Raw genomic sequence first — 20,658 nt, 5'->3', positions numbered from 1 at the left:
TGCTGAGGGAATTAGATTAGGAAATGAGATACTTAAAGTAGTAAAGGAGTTTTGTTATTTGGGGAGCAAAATAACTGATGATGGTCGAAGTAGAGAGGATATAAAATGTAGACTGGCAATGGCAAGGAAAGCGTTTCAGAAGAAGAGAAATTTGTTAACATCGAGTACTGATTTAAGTGTCAGGAAGTCGTTTCTGAAAGAATTTGTATGGAGTGTGGCCATGTATGGAAGTGAAATATGGACGATAAATAGTTTAGACAAGAAGAGAATAGAAGCTTTCGAAATGTGGTGCTACAGAAGAATGCTGAAGATTAGATGGGTAGATCACATAACTAATGAGGAGGTATTGAATAGTATTAGAGAGAAGAGGAGTTTGTGGAACAACTTGACTAGAAGAAGGGATCGGTTGGTAGGACGTGTTCTGAGGCATCAAGGGATCACCAATTTAGTAATGGAGGGCAGCGTGGAGAGTAAAAATCGTAGAGGTAGACCAAGAGATGAATACACTAAGCAGATTCAGAAGGATGTAGGATGCAGTAGGTACTGGGAGATGTAGAAGCTTGCATAGGATAGAGTAGCAGGGAGAGCTGCATCAAACCAGTCTCAGGACTGAAGACCACAGCAACAACAGTCTGTGAAAAACGCACCATATGTTGTAATGAAAGCATGAAAACCGTCTGAGGATGAATCGTAACGATTCGAAACCGGTAACGGTACCCTTTGAATAAAGGAACTGAAAATAAATTTGTGGCTGGTTGCTGTCTCAACGCCATCAACATTTGTTGTATTTGTGTTTGGCATCAGTGGTACGTAAAGACAAATAACAATTTCTGTTGAGGTGTTCTTAACACCAACATGAGCAGGCACATTGAGTCAGAATTCAAGTAGCACAGTGAGTTCCAAATGTATTTCACGGTTTTAAAAAAATAAATTGCGGTGTTTTCATTAATTCTCAGATTTTAAAAATCGTATAAAGCATGAAAGGCTTGTATCCCTATCGATAAAAATCATAACTTCGAAATTAGAAGTGCAAGAAGTTTATAAATTTGAATACGAAATTGTATCACGGAATATGGCATGACGTAAGAACCCAGGTTCTCATCTCATTTCCCGGGCATTGCATGAGGACGATAATACCTCTGCATTATCAGAAGTTACGCGAAGAGTTGGCGCCAAGTTCTGGAGGGCTACTGCTCAAATTTCTAATTGGTGTATCGACCCGCAGAAAGGAAACTGAGCGGGTCTGTTCCGCGATAACTGCTGCACCCAAGTTTAGGCACCGGGTCGTAAGCCAGGTGATTCAATCACGCAGACCACTGCAACACTGTTTCAACTGCTCGCGTTAGGTCCGCATTTACACGCACACAGCCACGTAAATGTGAAAGGGAAAGGGAAGGACCACTCCAATTCATGGAACTGTAGCCGACCGACTAACATCGACGACCCACTATAACATTGCAACAAGACTTTATGACACTGCTCTACATAATGTTATGTAAAAGGAGACTTTTCCAGGGCACACACGCACGCACGTTGAGAGGTTCCAACAGTCAGTCCGTTCAGAGTTACAAAAAAATTGATATAAAATCTTCAAGTAATTTAAAATACGAGTACAGGTTCGGGCTGTAAATCTAGGTATGCACATGAGACTTTTTCATTCTGAGAGAGCTTTAGCGAATAATACGTGTCGTGTAAACAGCGCCGAGAGTTAGCCTGCCGGCAGTTGGGTAAGATTTTATAGAATCGCCCTCTGCGAGTTTTGACCTCCCGCGCGGCAACCTCAGTCTCTCGAGAGCTGCTCGCTATAGATCTCAGATAAGGAAAAACATACCGGCATTGTCGGGAGATTTGAGAGTTCTTGGAGAGTGCTGAGAGCCATATTGTGTTCCAGATTTGTGCCGTATTTCATAGTTAGTACGCTACCATAGCTTGCTAACATATTTTGCCGTACTCATGCACACATTAAAATAAATTACCCCGAAACTGCGTGTTTTGAGCCACAATATGTGGCCGTGGCATGTTTCTGAGAGAAGAAATCGCCCCAAGTAAGGAAGAAAGCTGTCAGGAAGCGGGCTCAGGACGAAGATGTGCATTTAATTAGTTTGTACTAGGAAAGGCCAGTATTGTGGAAAGTACGAGTACAGTTACCAAGCTACAGGAAATGAGATAAAAAAAAACAAAGTCTGTTTGCTGAAATTGCTACAGCTAATAATACCTGCACAAGAAATTTAACAGAATATTCGCAACTCAAGGAAACAGACAAAGTAGTGTTATAATAGAGATTAATTAACACGGAGATTCAGTTGAAGTAATGTTTGAAAGTAATCGTTTTGGAACTCGGAAAATTGCCATCTAACTTCAAGTAATACAGCTGTGTCTATAATTTTATATGGCATGATATTTGCTGATTATATTATTATATATGGTGTTAAAGAACAAACTTTCAGAAATTTACGAGTGTTTACTTAAGTAATTACAGCCAAAAAGGTCCAAGCAAAAGTATGCCCGGAAATGCATCATTTATTTTCCTTCCTTGGCTTTTGAAATTCTATGGGTATTAAGGTGAACCTGGTGTAATGTTATTTCATCATAATTATTACTTTATCAAATATTGTAGAGACTTAACGTAGCTGCTGCCAGAAATATAATGCCACAAAATGGCTCTAAGCACTATGGGACTCAAGATCTGTCATCAGTCTCCTAAACTTAGAACCTACTTAAACCTAACCAACGTAAGGACATCATACACATCCATGCCCGAGGCAGGATTCGAACCTGCGACCGTAGCAGGCGCGCGGTTCCGGACTGAAGCGCCTAGAACCGCTCGGCCACCGCGGCCGGCTTAGTGCCACAAACTGTGCGTCTTGAACAGTAGTGGATTTACGAAAAACAGTATCTAGACTGGCAATTTTGTGCCCAATCATAAAGAGTATTTCATCCTTTGTCTTAAAATCTCTTTATTGTTGTGGATTTTTCTTCACAAGCTCTGCAGTGTGATTTCTGCATGCTCCAAAATCATCTCGCCACCTAATCCACTCTCTTATCCAACACAATCACGGTCGTTAACGGTGTTATCTGTACCACAAACAGTATTGAAAGTGCAGCTGTAGCAAGGTGCTCTCCCATGGCAACCTCCTTCCTTCACGCTCAGAAATACGACAGAAAAATCTCGCGGAGAGTAATCTCTCAGTCCTCACAGACACTCTCACCCTGCCGTACGTTAAGGCTTACGACGTTTGCTGTTTCAGAACTCTGACACTTACAGAAAATACTTGCAAAGAACCATCAGATACTATCTGTGAAAATTCGCCCCTCCTGTCAACAATTATATCTGAGAGTACTAAATAACCGAGAGCAAAGAGTTCTCATGTTTATCCCAGCCCTAAGAGGGAAGAGCAGCGCTGCCTCCCTAGTCAGGCTGGCAGCATAGGGCTCCTTTTTTTCGGAGTAGCCACGCTGTTGTGTCGCTACCGAGGTAATAAAACCGAGAGACACACGCTCTGGGATCCACTTTGGAGCAACTTCCGGAAGCGGTCTGTCGATTACGGTACATCGGAATATTGGCGTGAAAATCAGCCGCCGTGTTAGTCGCGGCATGTTCCGAACTTCATTACTTTGAAACCAAGCGGGTCCAGTAAATGTGCGATTGGAATCCGGTTGCATTTTAAGATGATGTATGCTGGGGTCACGACCAGGGTGATGACACGCTCTCGCTTCTGGCCCTGCTAGCATTCCACCGACTGCTCTTCAGTTCATTTGTGGTAATCGCTAATGTGCCCTCACCCTCGTACTTCGTCTCACTTATGCTCATGTCCCATTAATTGTGAGTATGTACTGTATGTACTGTACCTCTCCTCGATTGGATCCCTCTAAATACGTTGAGTATTTTTTGCCGAAGGGTTGGCGAACTTATTCTACGAAAGCGTGCTTAAAAGTAACGCCACCGAATTTTAATGTGAAAACTTTACAAGCTTTTAAAATAAAGCAAACGTTATTAACATTCTACATCTTTATTATTCATGCCTACATATTTATTTCTCAACATAGTCACCCTGGCGTCGAGCACACATCTTCCAACGAGAGATCAGTTTGTTGCTACCGTCACTGTAGACTGTTTGTTGATTGAGCCACAACCTGGCCTCTGCTTGCACCGCTTCATAAAGTGTTCTTGAAGGTTTCAATATAGAAGAAACTCGTATGTGGACAATTCGGTACTGTACGGACGACGATCGATGACAATGAACCCAAGGCGTTGTATTGTTGCAGATGTTGCAGCGCTCAGTGTCAGTTGAAGGAGAGGGTACTCCATGTATGGACTTTTCTGCGGTTATAAACTACACAGCAGCAAGTTGTTTTCCACGTGCCGTTATAGTTACGTTACCCACTTGTAACAACAACGACTCTATACTATTGTACATATCAGTAGTTCTTTTTTTCTGATTTTTCGATAAACTTGTGTAATTGATGTTCTCATTTCAATTTTTTGTTTCATGTCATTATGTTAAAAAACTGTAAATAAGTTTCAATGTGAATATTAATGTTTGTGTCAAATGTCAAATAATATTGTAATAGAATTGAAATGTAACAAATTTTGAAACTGTTGTAAGATGTTTAAAATTGTAAATGGGCGTCTGGTCCATACGTAGGCAATGTGTTAGGACATGTAGAGTGCAAAACTTCTGGTGAATACCCGGTCTGTAAGGGAGCGGTAAAAGGTGGATGGCAGGCGAGCGCGGGAAAATACGCGCAGGCACTGCACGGCACAACGGGCTCAGCAGTAGTTGGAGTTTGGCACTGGTCTGAGCAACACCTTCTGGAGCGAGGAGGCTCTCCTGGAACACGTAGTTTCACTGAGCCTCGGATATGCTGTTCCAACGCCCTCACAACATGGCAAAATTCCATAGGCACTAAATGGAAAAGTATTGCGACGCTAAGAAGAATTAAAGTGCCGATACGTCAAGAGCCATAGCTGTGGTTGTATGTGTGCTCTGTGCCTCGTCATACGCCGCCTACCAACCGCCGCATCGATACTAGCAGGTTGAAACTTTTAGTACTGTATTCGTATGGATTAGAGAGTGAACTGTGCAATAATAACCTAAATTTTACCAGAACTTTCCCATCATTTAATTATCCCTACAACTAATCTAGACAGGGTCCTTTCCAAATGTTGTGCAATCCGAGTGTCCCGAAATTAAAATTAAAATTTGTGTTAATAATAATTATTTGCAGAACTAGCTATGTTAGAATGGTGTTTAAAGAAATGTTTTGTTAATGAACCAGTAAATGAATAACGAAAGTCTAACGAAGTTGAAAGATAACTTTAATATTGATATAGTAATGAAGTTTAATTATTTCGAGACAGATATGAAGTTATTTAAATGAGCAGTAAATAATATGAGAAGAGTAGTAACTTATATCTTAATTTTAATCTTGAACGCATAATAAATTCAGTAATCATTTTTTAATACAGTGATCATGACAGTTTCAGGGTCCCCCCCTTAATTCATTTGAATTCTGAAGTGTTCCACATTGGTTTGACCAGCAAAAGTTAAAGTCAATATAAAAGTCAAAATTTATCAGTGTTTTATCTTTATCAAAATTGACATTTTGTGTGTGGCACGAAAGTGCTATTTCTAGGGTAACCTATGCCCGATTTTAATCAGATTAATAGACAGTATAAAGTTTTCTAGTATACATTATAGTGTAGTGTTATGCATTCATGGTTTTTCCATATCAATACAGAACATAAAACTATCAGTTCAATAGATTTTCTTGTTCTGAAATTCTACTATATTATGCAGTGTTACTACTTGTTGTTTTGCATGAATATACACCAACTTGTACAGGGAAGAAACTCAGTTAATGCCTAATTAGGCTGGCGACCGTATTATTAACAAATTGGTAGCATCTTCAGGGCTGCTTTTGGTCCATCTTGACGTGTAATTGCATTACGAAATTACTTGACGGATCATTGTCATTACAGAGTGGATGTAAGTCTGATTTGCCGCCATTCAGGCACACGCGGTCGATAACTATACGAAAATCCTTTCTCATAAGGTGAACCCCGCTCACTTACCATAGCACAGACTTTAACGAGTACTGTGTCATGCGGAGGTTACACACTGCCACGTTACACGCTACAACGCGGAGCCCTCTAGTTGCAGAGAGTTGCAACTTGCGTCAGCGAAGAGGAAAAATTCGATCGAGTAATACGCACTGAGAAACTAAAACGTTATGACCTCTGCCCACCGCGACGTTCGATGTCGCCTTGTGGCGTTGGGGGCACGTGACGCGGTAACAAAAGTATGTGAGCGGAGCAGACGCGGACGGAGTATCACCTTTGCAAAGATATGGACTTAAAACGGGGATATCCACAGAGATAAGTGACTTTGACAAAGAGCAGATTATTATTAGGCAGAGCATGTGAACGAGTATCTCGAAAACGGTGAAGGTGGTCGACTGTTCACGTGCTACTGTCGTGAGCATCTACAGAAAGAGGTAGGACAGTGAAACTACCACTAGGCGCTAAATGGTTGGACATCCACGACTCTCCATAGAACGTTAGGTTCGGGGACTTGTCTGCTCTGTAAGCAATAATAATAATGTCGTGTGACGAGGGCCTCCCGTCGGGTAGACCGCTCGCCTGGTGCAAGTCTTTCGACTTGACGCCACTTCGGCGACTTGCACGTCGATGGGGATGAAATGATGATGATTAGGACAACACCCAGTCCCTGAGCAGAGAAAAAATCTCCGACACAGCCGGGAATCGAACCCGGGCCCTTAGGACTGACAGTCCGTCGTGCTGACCACTTTTTTTTTTTCTCAATCTCATTTCGTTCGCTTTTGTTCGTTGCATCTGCTCGTGGCGGACGTCGTAAGACATCCACTAAAGTTCGGTGTTGATCGATTAACTCAGTTTTTTTATAACAGAGGGCACGTAACCCTCTGACCGAACACGCTGTGCTACCGTGCCGGCAAACAAGTAAACTTTACACACGAGGGAAGACTTGCACCAAGGACCTCTCGTTCCGCAGCCGCTCACGCTAACCACGGGACCATGGCGCTCCTGCTGATATGAAACTTCCTGGCAGATTAAAACTGTGTGCCCGACCGAGACTCGAACTTGCCCCAGCCCGGAATCGAACCCGGGCCCTTAGGACTGACAGTCCGTCGCGCTGACCACTAAGCTAGCGGAGGCGGACAAGTGGGCTATATGGTGACCTGTGGCATCCCTGTGGAAAGAGCATAATTATTGTGCACGCACAAGTCATCGTACGTTGTTGAACCTCCGCAGCAGACCACCCCTACGTGTTCACTTGCTGAGCCAACGACATCGTCAATTATGATTTCAATGGGTACAGAACCATCGGGATTTGACCGTCGATCAATGGAAACGTGACAGCTCGTCAGGTGAAACACGTTTTTGCCACACTAGGCCGGTGTTTGTCTCCACAAACGCCGTCATCGAGGTGAACGGCGTGATGAAACGTCAGGTGCGTCACGTACGCAATGGGACTCTGACAGCTGCGAACCACCGGCATTCCTCCACGCTTGATGTCTTTCCCGACGGCCATGTCATCTTTAAGCAGTATAATTGCTGTGGCTCGACGTCAAAACAGTGCTGCAGCCGTTTGAGGAGCATTATAGTGAACTCACGTTGATGTCTCAGATACCAAATTCGCCTGTTGTAAATCCTATTGAACCCAGGGTCGCTTTAGAACGCCATCATCGTACAAAAATCAGCGGCCTATTATTTACGTGAATTACATGACCTCTGCATAGACATCTAATGTCACTTACCTCCAACAGACTGTCGAATCCTGATACGCAGAATCAGTGATTTATTTATTTCCAAAGAGGGACAAACATGACCTCTGCATAGACATCTAATGCCACTTACCTCCACAAACCTACCACCAAACTGTCGAATCCCTGATACTCAGAATCAGTGATTTATTTCTTTCCAAAGAGGGACAAACAAGATATTAAGCAGGTAGCCATAATGTTTTGACCCATCACTGTACATGACATGTAATACCTCAGCCAACATTGAGAACAGAATAAAAAAAAATCGGAGGCACTAGTTTTCATCAACCTCGTATTATTTCCTTATGTACGAGATGTATTCTACTCCCGTAATCGCCTGTTTGTGCCAGTAGTGTGGATTCATGGTTGTTCCCTTGTTGTGAAGGCTGTTTCTCCCCCTTTCTCTTGTTCTTAAGAGCAGTATATAGTTTAATTCAGTTGCAGCACCTCGGTTACTTCCCCAGCTCTTCGCCCTCTCTCTAAATAATTCAGTCACTGCTCACCTGAAACAGCGGTTTTCGTTTGCGAGATCCTATGCTGACGGTCAAGGCGACACGCAGTTTTGCAGCAAGAAGTGACCGAGCTGCAGGCACGTTTTTAATCAGCCGTGTAGCACCTTTTATTTAATATCGTCACTAAGAGTGACAGGTCAACGAGATAAAGTACAGTAGAACCCAGTACGTTGTCTTCGATGGTGAGTGTTCATCGGAGGTGAGGGTATCATCTGGAATGCCCCAGGGAAGTGTGGTAGGTCCATTGTTGTTTTCTATCTACAAAAATGATCTTTTGGATAGGGTGGATAGCAATGTGCGGCTGTTTGCTGATGATGCTGTGGTGTACGGGAAGGTGTCGTCGTTGAGTGACTGTAGGAGGATACAAGATGATTTGGACAGAATTTGTGATTGGTGTAAAGAATGGCAGCTAACTCTAAATATAGATAAATGTAAATTAATGCAGATGAATAGGAAAAGGAATCCTGTAATGTTTGAATACTCCATTAGCAGTGTAGCGCTTGACACAGTCACCTCGATTAAATATTTGGGCGTAACATTACAGAGCGATATGAAGTGGGACAAGCAAGAATATAGAAGCAATTCAGAGGCGGGCTGCTAGATTTGTTACTGATAGGTTTGATCATCACGCGAGTGTTACGGAAATGCTTCAGGAACTCGGGTGGGAGTCTCTAGAGGAAAGGAGGCGTTCGTTTCGTGAATCGCTACTGAGGAAACTTAGAGAACCAGCATTTGAGGCTGACTGCAGTACAATTTTACTGCCGCCAACTTACATTTCGCGGAAAGACCACAAAGATAAGATAAGAGAGATTAGGGCACGTACAGAGGCATATAGGTTGTCATTTTTCCCTCGTTCTGTTTGGGTGTGGAACAGGGAGGAAAGATGCTAGTTGTGGTACGAGGTACACTCCGCCACGCACCTTATGGTGGATTGCGGAGTATGTATGTATATGTAGATGTAGATAATTCGCTTCAAGGCTTCATCTCCTTAATCATTTACCTCGAGGCGCTACAAGTGCGACTGTGACAAGAATCGAATATGCAGCTGTAGCCACGTGACTGAAATCGACGACACGCTACAAAATTCTAACAAGAACTCCATTACCCTACTCTGCATACATACTGTACTTTGCGTTCCTCGTCGACGTTCTGAACACGTATAAGGAAATTATCTGGGCTTTTTTACACTCATACTTCAGGTCTAGCCATAAAATTTCAAAGATGATATTTTGCACTTTACTTTCTTACATTGTTTATTAATAAGAATGGCCCTGTCTTCCAGCTGTTTCAATTAGTTAGCCTTCGGCCGAGTACACTTCGGCCACAGCCAAGTGGAAACTGTAATGGCCGTTTCCAGAAATGATACAGCTTAATGTTACAACAAAGAGTAAATTTCATAGTGTTGTGCACGTCTACATACAGTGATATCTAAACTCGGATTCTTCCGAAGCAGATATTTATGATAATGAATTCCGTCTCATTTACAACGAACTGAAAGAAGTGAGTCTCAAGCTGGAGCAGATGGTATGACTGCAGTCGTCTTGTCAAACTGTCCATTATTTGGGTAACTGACAGCTGACTACATAACTGACGAAACGCTGTAACAAACTGATAAATAAAACTACCTCATCTTCTCTTGAACGATGAATCGTTGCTTGTCGCAAGAAAATGAATATAACATTAAACTGAAATAGTTGCCAGCAAAGCTTTGACGAGTTTACTCCTTACATTAAAGTCTTATACTGCCAGTTGTGTGGCGAAATCGTTGGCAACTAACGACAGGTCGAAATGAACTTTTGGTAAGACGTTGCTAGCGCTGGAACATCAAGATATTCTTCAGCGGTTTACGAATACAAATATAAACTATCAATTCATATTATTTATAGTCTGAACAATCTCTGCAATGGCTAATCTATACTGACACGATAATGAGTCACTTCAGTAGCGTCGTTTAGAAATAGCACATTGTTACAGCATGCGTATAAACACCGGTAAGATAGTAAGTGTCCCTAGCGTTATACCGTGAACGGCAAAGCAACACTACAATGACTGTCAAAACAGTGTGCTCATAACAACTTTATTTGACTTTCTGAATGACTCTTCTGTTATTCGGAGTGTCATGTTAGATTAGTGTGCTCATAACAACTTTATTTGACTTTCTGAATGACTCTTCTGTTATTCGGAGTGTCATGTTAGATTAGAAAACATTATGAACATCTAAAAATTTGCCGACGAAATAGCTTCCTAAATTATCCGCGCTATAGAGGTCCCGTATCATAGACCTGCGGTATGCTTGATGTCTAGAAGAATTTCCCAACTCGATGGCCAAAAGAATATCCCGCACTCTTCTTCTTGGTTCCAGACGACAGCGTCAAATAAGTTACCTTCTGGACAACCCTGTCACACGATTGCCATCGTTGAACAAAGGGTCATTGTTGCAGCTATGTTATACACAATCTGGCAAAAATACCTCCCTTATTTGGAGAGACCACTGTGTGGGCTGTGGTGGAGATACCGACGTGGGGGCGATATAGATCGATAACAGTGTACCTGCCATTTTCAATGGCGTAATGTCTTGGCTAGGTGAGCATCGTGGGTTTGTCGTGGACGAGCATATTCGTAATGGTGTTCAGCGAGCGTTTTGCATTCGGTTCGAACCTGGCCGACATCATTCAGTTCCTGATAAAAGAAATTGTTGGATTTTGGGAATCAAACTTTAGAACATCAGAAAAAGAAAATCTATTGGCTTGTAAGTAGGCTGTTTATGTTTTCTTATTGGCAACGTTACCTAGCGCTCTGTATGAAAATCACTGGCTGTGTTGTGTGCAGTCGGTGGCTAGTTTGCATTGTTGTCTGCAATTGTAGTGTTGGGCAGCTGGATGCGAACAGCGCGTAGCGTTGCGCAGTTGGAGGTGAGCCACCAGCAGTGGTGGATGTGGGGAATGAGATGGCGGAGTTTTGAAAGCGGATGATCTGGACATTTGTCCATCAGGGAGAGTAAATTTGTAAGCCTGCATGTCATGAACTGCTATGTATATTATGTTTTTTCAACACTGTTAAGGTAAATACATTGTTTGTTCTCTATTAAAATCTTTCATTTGCCAACTATGCCTATCAGTAGTTAGTGCCTTCAGTAGTTTGAATATTTTATTTAGCTGGCAGTAGTGGCGCTCGCTGTATTGCAGTAGTTCGAGTAACGAAGATTTTTGTGAGGTAAGTGGTTTGTGAAAGGTATAGGTTAATGTTAGTCAGGGCCATTCTTTTGTAGGGATTTTTGAAAGTCAGATTGCGTTGCGCTAAAAATACTGTGTGTCAGTTTGAGCAGAGTCAAGTATAATTGTTGAAAGGGGACGTTTCATATGTCGACCCTTAGCCGAGGATACCTCACTGGAATCTTCTGATTTTTTTCTTGTAGTTTGTGTAATTAGTGTAGCTATTGTTTATTGCTAGCGCGTAATTGTAGAGAGAATCTCCTTTGTAGTGGCAGTCTTTCATTGTTGTTGTGGCATGCATGTAGATTTGCACCAAGTATTTCGCAGCTGCACTTGCAATTAACTAGATATTAGTTTCAGTGCTATGTTAATGTGTTTTCTTATTTTGCTCTTCAAATTGTGCTTTTCTGTGTTGCCGTGTGAAATATTGTGACAATAATGGCGTGTGGAAAACGTAATACTAGGCTCCAAAGTAAACTGAGGAATGACAGTGAAGACGAAAGCAGTGTGTTAGCGCCGCCGAGTAATGAATTAACTAATGTTCAAAGTAGTAATTTGGTAATTGTGCATAGGGAAATGGGGCGGGCGGCAAATAATGGCGTAGACAATGAAACAATTAGTGAACAAGGAAGCATTATCGATCGATCGGTTGGCAATAGCTTGCCTCAGGAATCCGAAATGACAGGACACAATTTCGCAACTACTGTAGATTCAGGTTTTGCGTCCTCACCGTTTTCTCAAATAAGTCAAACACATTTTCTGCTTGTCAAAATGTGAATGTTGCCGGTGCAACTTCACTGCCAAAAAGCACGGAGGAACATGTTTCAGACACCAGTGCATTGTTATTACAGTTAATGCAACAAATGGGACAAAAGCTACAAAAGTTAGACACAACGTGTGAACAAAATCAGAAACAAATGGGACAAAATCTTCAAAAGTTAGACACAATGGAACAACACCAGAGACAAACACAGCAACAGTTAGACGCAATGGAACAAAATCTTCACACCACGCTTGAACAAACACGTGAAGATTTAACTACTGAGTTACATAAAATCGAATCGAAATGTCAAAAAGTCTGTAATGACGTAAAAACACAAATTTGTGAGCATTTCCAACCTATTTTTTCGCGTCATGAAAATGCATTACAGAATCACGAAGCAGCCATAAAAGAACTGCAAACTATTGTTCATGAAGATCATGAGTCCTTGCAAGCTAAAATTGACTCAGTTGCATCTACTGATTCGGTTACGCAACTTGCAAAAATTCAGGAAAACTTAAAGGACACAGTAGATACTCTGAAAATTGGTTCAGAAAGACACATGGAGGAAATTAGTTCATTATCAGAGGAAGTAGTTGAACTTTCGGATCAGCTAAATAATTTATCTACGAAGGTAGATGATAATCTGAATGACACAAAACCGGTAGTCTTTAATGACACAGAAGAGTGCAAACAAATTAGGAAATTCAAACAAAATCAGAATCAAATTAATATGCAACACCAAAGAGAAATCCGGAAGTACAAGATCAGCTGACACAGGTAATACAAGAATTACGTATTTCAGAGGACACTCGCGCCCCAATACGGAAAGAGGGACATAGAAATACGGAACAGCCACAAAATAATAACACAGCGCATTTCAGAAATTATGAAAGAAATTGGCAAGGTGCACCGAATTTTGAAATGGAACCGCAGAAACGACATAACAATGACCGATATGCGACTCGCCGACATGATGATTTTGACTATAAGCTGTTCATTACTACACGTAAATTTAAAACATTTAAGAATTCTGGCAACGACATTCATCCACAAGTGTGGCTCCATCAATTCTCTCATTGTTTTCCTCCCAACTGGTCAATAGAGCACAGATTAGAATTTATGTGTGGCTATTTAGACAATGAACCAGCTGTAAGAATGCGATCGATCATCCACGATTGTCACAGTGAAGGAGAATTTTACCATGCCTTCCTCTCAGCATATTGGTCTCAAGCTACACAAGACCGAGTAAAACATAGCATCATAATGATGAAACATTTCGAACAATCTGAATTTTCCAGTATTGTGAAATATTTTGAAGACATGTTGAATAAGAATCAATATCTTTCAAACCCATACAGCCCTTCAGAACTCATCCGCATTTGCTTAATGAAATTGCCTGAACATGTAAGAAATATTGTTTTGTCAGGACGTTGCAAAGACGACATTGAAGCTTTTCAGGGACTCTTACAAGAATTAGAAATTGACACTGACAATCGCGGAACGCGAAAACAGGAACACAACAATTACAGGTCACATCTGTCGCAATTCCGCGATGAAAGAAATAATAACTGGATACGACAAGGCTATTCTCACAACACAAGTCGTGACCAAAACAGACACCACCCGTATGACAACCGTTGGCAGAGTAGTAATAATTACAGAGAAAGATTGCATTTCCGTAGTAATGAATATAACAGATACAATCATAGAAACAGACAATATGGCAACCAGAACTATTATTATCACGGGAGACAGAATAACTTCAGACGCAACGGTCCACCGTGCAGTGATAATTCAGGGAGAAATACTCCACCACTTAACCGACAAGGAAGAAACTACGGGAACTACCGACATGACGACAGACGATATAATCGTAACGACAGACTTGAATTGCATCAGAACTGGCGAGATTCAAACAGAGCAGGGCACTCTCAACAAGGTGAATTTGTAGAAGTTAGGTCTCCCAATCCCAATAACGACGCACGCCAACAAAGAGACAGACAATGACTCGCACCGCAGGCAGCCACGTGCGCCGGCTGGCTCAGGGAAAAATAACATAGATGCTAACCTTGAGAAAAATTCCAGTATTCTTTACTGACATATACCACACGATGATTGTGTTGAAGTTGAAACTCTGCGTACTAGGAAGAGTAAAGGTTTACACCACATTTCACATGTACAACCGTTTCTTGAGAGATAATCTGTTTTTTAACTTAGTCTTTGCCATAAAATTTTTCATTTCACATTTCTAGTATGCATTGTCAGACTTAGAAACTGTTACCATGCAACAATGTTTGAAGTTAAATATCCAATCAAGAACCAAGAGAACTTATTTAAACAGAAATTATGAATGCATTGTTATAGTGAACAGACGTCACAGTGTTAATGTGTGAGTACATTCTTGCTTGTTAGTTGCACAATTACGTAACGACTATAAGGCTTACATACTTAGAACATATACTGGTACTGCTAATGAGATTTTAATGCAACATTTTGGTTTACTTGAAAATACATTCTGGATTTAAAGTACTTTCTGTGAGATACCAGATGACACAGTGGTTAGTTTATGTGACAGCTACACGATTTTATCACGACACTACTAATGAGTGACAATTTACAATGTTGCTTTTGCGGTGTTTCTGTTTTATATCTGCACAGTTTTTCTGTATTATTCTGGAAAGTAAAACATGTTTTAGTAGTAACTTTTGTGGTATAGCTACAATGAGACTGCCTTTTCCGTAGCACAACAATACGTTACAGCACAGTACTTTCTTCATCACGGCAATAAGCGTAATAACTAAGATATCTATACGCAAAGCATTTCACTTTTGTTTATCATGAGGTAAGTACATTGGCTTCTGCAGAACTTAGCTTTCGGAGGACAATAATATGACACTTCCACAGAGATTATCTTACAGCAAGACGCACATTTAGCGCTACAGGACACGTTTTTGAGTAATTAAATTTGTACTTAAATCATTTATTTTTAAAGATATTTGAAGTACAATGATACAAAGCTATTCCGTGATACATTTCATTCCATTGCTGTAATCTGTAACACCTGAGGGTATAATTACATTAATGCTCGGGGGGGTACACGCTTACTTTGTGTACCATGTGTGTGGCAAGCACAAGGATCCCTAGCTAATATGGTATTTGCTTATACAACTTTACACATCGGTACCATATTTCTCCAACACAGAATTACACAGCTATCTGATTATTTAATATAGAAACAAACATTTTTTTACTACGTTAGTGACATATTTATGCAATTACACAGTCGGATAGCTTCACACTTATGAAATTGTATTTTGTATGTACTTTGTGAACTCTTCATATTTTTTCAGAACCATTGTGATACTATGAGAGCTTTGAATGATGTATTTGGTAAGGAAGCATGATTTTAAAGTACGTTTGAGGTAGATGACACTATTGAAATGAGCAGGGAATTTTTTTTAGGTTTTGAAATTATGGGAGGAAGCTACGACGATTTTGAGAGTTGACTGAGGTGTTATGATGTTATTATTACGATGACTATGTGTATTATGCTGTTGCGGTATGTTTATGATCAATAAGCTGATGCTATATGAGTTATTTGAGTATGCTACGTATCTGTTATGATGAAATATTGAAGAAGTGTCGACGAATAAGGTAAGGAATAATGAGTAGTGGTTAGGGACTCTGGTTTGTGAAAAAGGATGTTGGAAACCAAGAATCGTACTTTAAGAGTTATGAAATGTGTGTAAATGCGTGAATGTACCACAATGCCAACGAAATTTTTTTGAACACTGTTATATTTACAAGATTTTTTGTTTTTACAGATTTGTAACGCAAATATTTCGACCTGTGAAATTTTATTTGTATCCAACTGTCACTGTAGCGGAAACTGACGTCGTAAATATTTCGGTAGGTTACTGTAAGCACCCAGCTGTGCAACAGTCGCCTGGAAAATAGCCATTAGTGTGTGCCTTTCAGAGGCACAGTTGGAGAAAAAAAAAGAGGCCATTATCCTCGCTATTGACATTTCTTTGTAGCAAGCATCGCAAATACGACACGCCCTAACTTGAAAACATATGATTACACTGCGGAGCTCTTAATTTATGATATTTACTAAAATGCCTAATGAAACGATGAGAAACATTTCACGGCTATTGTCTTGCTAGTTGAGAGAAATAGCATATGGCTTGCTTTGTGTATTTATTTACTCATTTTGTTTAATATGTGGTTTCTAGCTGCACTGCAGCATTGGTTAAAATAAAATTTAATAGATGTACTAATATAGTTATTTTATGCCTACAGATCCAGTCAATAAGAAATTTATGATCTACTTCCAAGAAAATGAGGGCACATAAATAGACATTTCCCTTCACAGGAATTGCATAAATAATTTTTTTACGATTTGGTAACTTATCTGCTAGTGTAAGTTATCGTGATGCATCACTCTAGTGTTAAGATGTGACATAGGTATTAAACATGGCCATTTTTACTGTAATATTTTTCTGCTTGAGCTTTGTCATGTTTACATATAAGTTATTGCATTTGCTGCTGCTGCTTGCGAGGCATAGTTCTACTAAATTTCACTTTACATTACTCTGTTAAGCCAGTTTTACTACGAATTTATTTTTCTTGTTTGCTGCGCATTGCCTTATATTAGTTGTAATATTGCATTTGCTTTGCTAATTTATGCTGCTTGCTTTGCCATTTGTATTTTTTATCATTGCTGTTTGTGTTAATTGTTTTGTGCTGCTGCATTGCCTCGTTCCTTAGTTTAGCATCTGAGCTCAGTAGATTTAAGTTAGCTTAAGATGGGGTAGGCTATATGAGAGAACGAGTTTTGATGAATTGGAAGCAATGCATTGAGAAGCTATAAGAAAATAGTTTGGCCAAACAAAAAGTATTTTGAAAGAGGATATGAACAAAAAAGTAGGGTTTGGGGACAACAGGTTTAGGTAGGATTTTCTTGGAAATAAATGATGAGGTAAGATAATGGAAAATAAATCATGAGGTAAGAAATATGTGAACATATAAATACAGAAAGCATGCTTGGATAGGATTTTTTTGGTGGAAACAAATGTTGAAATAAGACGAAAGGTCTATGGAATGAAGTTTTGGGTTGGATTGCAGTACCAAATGTTACACTGAAAACAAACCCTGCCCTTTCCTCTTGTGTTATTCTGCTATGTGTTTGTGTACTCTTGTATATTTGTGTTTTGCCTGTCTTTATGTGTTTAGCTGATATGAGTTATGTTGTGGAATTTTTCTAATAATATGTTATTTTCTTTGTAAAGATGTTTGGACATTATTTATTCTGTTTTTTTTAATGCTCATGTGTGAAGTTGATGTTTCAAAAGTTATTCTGATCTTTACGTACGTACTTATGTCATAATTCCTGTAACACTGATGTATCTGTTTATTTCTATTCTTTTGTAAAGCCTGTACTACTACAGAGTTATCTGTATTGTTATGTTCTTTAATGATGTATTTTGTTCCTTTGTAATTGTATTATTATATTATAAAAATGTAATTGACACCAGTTCATCAAATTAAGTAACTTGTAAGTTACATTTCACTGCACACGTTTCTGTTGGTCATAGTATATGGACAACATTTGAGAAGTAGGGACTGTTAGTGTTTGCACGTGTGTTGATAATTCAGCAAGGGACTGGATAACAGCATTGCTGGTTCTAAGGACATTTCAAACAAATTTTTTGTGAGTGGACAAGTGGTGGTTTATGGACTTGCTATTCTCTGGAAGACTCTTCAATGGTGATTGTGCACCTGCACAGTCGCAACAGATGGCTGCTGGCCGTCTCTACAAGGACTACAGTGGGTCTGCACCTTTGATGACCCACCAATACCATTATTTCTACAAGGACTGAAGTGGGTTTTGCACCTTTGATGACCCGCCAATACCATTATTTCTACAAGGACTGAAGTGGGTTTGCACCTCTGGTGGCCCACCAATACCATACTCTCTACCAGGACTACAGTGGGTCTGCTCTGTGATGACCTACCTACCAATATTCTTCAAAACTTCGACTGACTCTGCTGTGGGTTTGCTTTGTTGTGGCCCATTACCTGTCTGCATGTCAAGAGTCAGCACTGTCTTTTCGTTGGAAGGACAACACTACTTTTCAAGACTGCATGGAAATCCACTACTTCTGTGTGCATTTTCTTTAAATGTTCAGACTTTGAGGAAAAAAAAAACACTGCAATTTTACTGTGATGAATGATCAGGACTGTCTTTATGGACTGTGAGAAAATTTTAGCTTTTGACCAACATTGTATCAATAAGTGTGTGCATTTGATATCTTTGTTATTGTAATTATGAAAATTTTTTTCAAATCTGTATTGGCCACTGCCCAAAACAATTTGTAAAATTTTTTGTGGGGAGCATGGGGGCTATGTAAGTAGGCTGTTTATGTTTTCTTATTGGCAACGTTACATAGCGCTCTGTATGAAAATCACTGGCAGTGCTGTGTGCAGTCTGTGGCTAGTTTGCATTGTTGTCTGCCGTTGTAGTGTTGGGCAGCTGGATGCGAACAGCGCATAGCATTGCGCAGTTGGAGGTGAGCCGCCAGCAGTGGTGGATGTGGGGAGAGAGATGGCGGAGTTTTGAAATTTGTAAGACTGGATGTCATGAACTGCTATGTATATTATGATTTTTCAACACTATTAAGGTAAATACATTGTTTGTTCTCTATTAAAATCTTTCATTTGCTAACTATGCCTATCAGTAGTTAGTGCCTTCAGTAGTTTGAATCTTTTATTTAGCTGGCAGAAGTGGCGCTCGCTGTATTGCAGTAGTTCGAGTAACGAAGATTTTTCTGAGGTAAGTGATTTTTGAAAGGTATAGGTTAATATTAGTCAGGGCCATTCTTTTGTAGGGATGTTTGAAAGTCAGATTGCGTTGCGCTAAAAATACTGTGTGTCAGTTTAAGCACAGTCATGTATAATTTTTCTAAGAGGACGTTTCAGGCTGACCGCGGACTGTAGCAACTCCGGAAAATGTGCCGCAATCGCCAAAACGTTCAGTACTTAAACCCGCAGCTGCGTGGGATTATCTGCACGGAGATCTTCACGTCCACTCATACAGAATGATGGTTACCCATGAATTAAGTGGGAGAGATTTTGAAACTCGCTGAGCTGTGTGTGAGGAAATTCTTCAGCTCGTTTCCCCCACCCCTGGTGCTGATTTGATTTCTTCTGATGAGACCGTTACTGGATTTGATGTATGGCGTGCGTATTTTTTCTAAGAAGGTGGCGTAATGGTAACGGATAGTTCAGGTCGTTAGGACCGGATCACGGTTGAAGGACGGTGAAATCACGTGTAGGCGACATGCTGTTGACCGTCCACACTTCTTCACAAAAGGTGGAGGTCAGAGGCTTCCCCACCCTATAAAGCAGGATAGGGGGCAATCTGTTGCAGATCTGACCGCAAAGTGCAATATGATGCAGGCACACGTGTTTCGGAGCACACAGTTTAGTGAACTTTGTTGAACATGGGGCTCTGCAGCAGACGTCGCTTACCTGGCCCCATGTTGACCCAATGACATCGTCAGTTATGATTGCATAGCATGGGATCATCGAGATTGGACAGTGGACCAATGAAGGCATATCATCTCATATGATGAACCACGTTTCTTGTTACACGAGTTCGATAGTCGTGCCATAATATGCTATCATCCAAGCAAACGGCTGCTCGAAACGTGCTCTGAGCGACAGTCGCAGTCCACTGAGAGCAATGTTACGCTGTTGGTAATATTCACGTGTGCTTCCATGGGACTTGTGATAGTAATCGAAGGCACCATGGCAGCTGTGGGCTGTGCAAACATCAGTGCTGACCCCCTGCATCCCTCCATGCTCGCTGCCTCCCTCGACTGCGATGGCATCTTCCAACAGGATAACTGCCCGTGTCACGACGAAAACTTCGTGCTACTGTAGTTTGAGAAGCAGGATGGCCAACTGACGTTGATGGATTGGCCACCAGGTACGCCCGATCTGAACCGATCGGCTGCATTGCTTAAGCATCTTTAAGTCCACTAGAAGTACGTTACTTCTGTATTAGGTATTTTGTTGTTATTCTAGTACGATTGGACCTCTGACACTAGTTAAAACATCGAATGTCTTAAGTTTCTTTGCAAACCACTGAGCTTAACTTTTGACCCATGTATCAAATATCACTGGTCAGCTGTTTTCACGGTGCCTACCAGTCGTGCCCATATGGACGTGTTAGATAGTTACATGCTCAATAATAATTTGAACGATTCTTTTATCGAAACAATGTGGAGCGAGTCAGTCCTACTCGTGCAACTACACTTAAAAACAAGGCTTTTCCCCTCTGGTTACCAATTTTTAAATA

The sequence above is a fragment of the Schistocerca piceifrons genome, chromosome 1, assembly GCF_021461385.2.
Source record: "Schistocerca piceifrons isolate TAMUIC-IGC-003096 chromosome 1, iqSchPice1.1, whole genome shotgun sequence".
In the NCBI taxonomy this organism is placed as follows: domain Eukaryota; kingdom Metazoa; phylum Arthropoda; class Insecta; order Orthoptera; family Acrididae; genus Schistocerca; species Schistocerca piceifrons.
This window is presented reverse-complemented; position numbering follows the sequence as displayed.